Source organism: Clytia hemisphaerica, unplaced genomic scaffold (assembly GCF_902728285.1).
Source record: "Clytia hemisphaerica strain Z4C2 unplaced genomic scaffold, Clytia hemisphaerica genome assembly, whole genome shotgun sequence".
In the NCBI taxonomy this organism is placed as follows: domain Eukaryota; kingdom Metazoa; phylum Cnidaria; class Hydrozoa; order Leptothecata; family Clytiidae; genus Clytia; species Clytia hemisphaerica.
The window spans coordinates 45481-49525 of NW_027104304.1; the positions used below are offsets into that span (position 1 = coordinate 45481).

Here is a 4045-nt window from a genome sequence, read left to right on the forward strand (position 1 = left end):
TAACCTCATAGATTTTGTTTCGAACTGGAAAATAAGTGCTAAAGACAAAAAGATTCAAAAGAGGAAAAAGGCAGTTGTTGTTCGTACTTTTCCAAATTATAGTCCAAACCCAAAGAGTGACAGTTATCCTTTATTTTGTAAATTCCAATTGATCAAGTACAAACCATGGAATGATTCTGTAGACAGTCTCTGGGAAGGTTTACAAGCAACAAATGAGACATATTGCCAGAAATGGAAAGAATTCATTAACAGCTCTTTAGGAAGAGAATTAGTTCCGAATTGGAAAAGGCATTACATCAATGCAAACAATTTGAATATCAGGTTGAAGATGAAGAAAATGAAGAGGAAGAAAGTGAAAATATTTTTTTACGTGAAGATTGGATGGATATAGCAGACCTGAATTCCATGCCCAATAATGTTTCTACAGAAAATCAACAATATTGGACTGATTCTTATGATTCTTATACTCAAGATCAAATTAATGCAATGCCCTTTGGATTGAAGAGAAAAAAAAAGACTTTTGAAAACGATAATCCCACAGATTATAGTCAATATCAAGTTGAGAACTTAAATGCAGAGCAGCTCCAAGCTTACAATATTGTACATGATCATGCTCAAAATATAAATGCTGACCCTTTACAAATGATAATCACTGGGATTGCAGGAAGTGGAAAGTCATATTTAATAAATTGCATTAAAAAACTCCTTGGCAAAAAGTGTTTATTGACATCTTATTTTGGTATTGCTGCCTTTAATATTAATGGAAGAACATTGCACAGCACTCTCAAATTGCCAATTCGAAGCAAGTTAAAGCATGAACTCAAAGGAAAGTCACTTGACAATTTACAAAACTAACCTTAAAGACATAGAGTATATTATTATTGATGAATTCTCTGTAGTAGGCCAAAGATTGCTAGGCTGGATAGATAGTCGCTGTCGTCAAGCAACAGGAAAATTAGAAACTTTGTTTGGTGGAATATCTATTATATTAGTAGGAGATGTTGCACAGTTACCACCAGTCATGGATGATGTATTGTACCATTCTTTTCCAAAAAATGAAATTGCAGTTGCAGGTTATCTGGCCTATTGTTGTTTCAGAACTGTCGTAAAACTTAAAGCAAATATGAGATCTGCTGGTGAGGATGAGTCACAAAAGAAATTTAGAAAAGCTTTGAAAAATTTGAGAAATGGAAAATCAACAATGGAAGACTGGAATTTTTTCTTAACCAGACAACCTGAAAAAACCCTGTTGACTATAATAAATGCATCAGGCTATCCTTTGCAAATGAAGTTGTCAGAGAACATAATGGGAAAATGTTGGATTCTTTACAATCCCCCATTGCAGTCATTAAAGCAAAAAATACTCCACCAAGTGCATCAAAATCATCCTCAGAAGAATTTGGTTTAGCAAATGAAGTTTTCCTTGCCAAAGGTGCCAAAGTAATGCTTACAAGAAACTTGTGGTCAGATGTGGGACTTTGTAACGGAAGTTTAGGCATTGTCAAAGACATAATATTCCAAAGAAACCACTTGCCACCTGCGCTTCCTATAGCTGTTATAGTAAAATTTGATAGATATACAGGGCCAAGTTTTTTTGATGACGAAGATAATTGTGTTCCAATTGTGCCTATTATAGAAACTTCATCTGAAGATAACGTACAGAAAGAAAGAATGCAAATACCTTTGAAACTTGCATGGTCGATAACTATTCATAAATCTCAAGGTCTTACATTGGATAAAGTTGTAGTGGATTTGGGAAAGAAAGAAAGCATGGATGGTTTAACTTATGTTGCATTATCACGTGTGAAAAAGCTAAATGACATGGTAATTGAATCATTTCCATTCGAAAGAATCAATAAATTGAGTGACGGTAAAAGATTCAAATTTAGAGTACGCGAAGAAAGCAGACTAGAAGAATTAGCAGCACGAAACAGCCTTAGAAGTCTTAGAAGTAATTAGAGGAATAATTAGTATATGTCATGTCAAAATCATTGCACGGGGGGGGGGGGGCTCAGGGCAGGGAAGGGTATTTTGCAAAAAGCAATATTTTCTTTTCTTTTCTCCTTTATTTTCTCTTCCTTTGAAATACATTCTTATCCAACGAGTGAAATTATTTAGTACTTTTTATCATGAAAAAATTGATGAATTTAAGATAAGAAAGATTTCAAAACTGGTCCAACTACAGGATGTCCTATGAAAAATTCCCCAGAACAATAGATGAAAACATTCTTTTGTTTTAAGAGGAATTTTTCATGGGATACTCTGTACTTTAAATATCTTGATCATGAGTAGAAGCCTTGCCTAGACTTTTCAAATCCTTACATTATTTTTTTTATATTTTTATCCTAACTTATAGAATTATATTGTTTGTAATACATGAATTTTTTATATATCTTTATAATAAATTTGAAGGATGATTATTATATTTTATACAGAATTATTGAAATTACGTATTATTTATGATTTTGTACAAATTTTTTCGATTGATTGAATTTACATTTATTACTTTACTATGTTCCAAGTTGATTACAATAATGTGAATGTGAATGTGAATTGATGTTTAATCTTTACCACAGAACAATAATGAACAATGATAAAAATGATAATAGTAGAACAATGAATGAATATGGACAAAAGTGATTATTTTTGGTGGTTGAATTGGCAACGAAATTCCCTTGGAACGAAAATTATTCGACAATCATTCCGCATACTCTACTCCCAACAACAATGCTTAAAAATCCTGTATTATGGAACTTTGACAGTAAGTACAAATAATTTTTTCATTATGTACTTTTATAGGACTTCTTTTATGTTTAACCTGTGTTCTTGTTGATACTTACCAGGCACTATTTGGGAAATTAATATCAAAAATTGAAAGAAACTTGTGAACTATTTTGAGGAAATTTTAGTACACTCACCATATTATCATCTAATTTCATGTTTCTTATTTTCCATTTAAGCTTATCTTATGAAAGAGGATTCATTTACTTTGACAACGCAATATTGCCTCGTTACTGCTACGATTACCACGTTACGTCATCATTTTCCATCCTTCTACACGATATTGCTGTTACAACTGCAAGATAACTGGCATATCAATTTTGTCCATGAGATCCCTTGTCATGCCGTTGGAAAAAGTCCTGGATATTCTATTTCCTGTTAATTCCTGGTTTCTGCTCATCAATATTGCCTCGTTACTGCTACTATTACCACGTTACGTCATATCATTTTCCATCCTTTACACGGCGCTGTTACAGCTTCTAGATTACTGGTAAATCCTTTTAATGTAAACAATTTGGATCACGATATCCTTTGTTAAACCGTTGGAAAAACTCTTAAGTACGTTGTTACCTGTCAATTTTTGGTTCCTGCTCGTTATGTTTCTGGCTCATAGCATTTCTTACTTATGCTGTTTGGTTCTACTATGGGTCATTTATATTACAAATCGATTGGAATATAGTTGCATGTCTTTTGAGTGTTTTAGTATCTGTAATTGACTCTACCTGGACACTTTTGCTAATGAATATTTTAAGATTCGTATTTTATTATTTGTAAAAGTAATTCACGTTTTTAGAAAAAAATATATTTCATTTATGTTAGCTTTATCGTTGATATCTCAAAGAAAATGCTTTTGAGAAGAATCATTCGAATTATTCCTATAATCATTTCCAAACTTTCGCTATAAAGCATTAAAAGACTTTAATAAGCATTAATTAGTTTTTTATAAATGCTTATAAATAGGCATCTGTAGCGGGTGGCAATTAGTGAAGGCTATGGCTAGTTTAAACATTCATTCCGCTTGTGGTTATCGCAACAAGAATGCCCCGCCCTTTGAAATGTGCTACTTCTGATTTGACTCTGTGTGATATTGGATATACTCTGAACACACAAACAAGGTTCAAGATGGCGTTATATGCTTGCCCTTAGCCTGGATATCCAGGCTGTAAACTATTTCACAGTCTAGTTTTTGATATTTTATTTTCTGGTTTACAGCCTGGTCTCCCTAGAGCGATTTGCATTCTCCATATGAGAATGCAGTCTGCTT

The 4045-nt window shown here is 32.8% G+C and overlaps 1 long non-coding RNA gene across 1 annotated transcript; it reads left to right on the forward strand.

Moving 5' to 3' along the window:
• Positions 1-2547: 2547 nt before the first annotated feature.
• LOC136817444 (uncharacterized) lies at positions 2548-3641 on the forward strand. Its single transcript, XR_010848090.1, has 2 exons — positions 2548-2761; positions 2961-3641. It is a non-coding gene; the product is annotated as an uncharacterized lncRNA (long non-coding RNA).
• Positions 3642-4045: the final 404 nt, after the last annotated feature.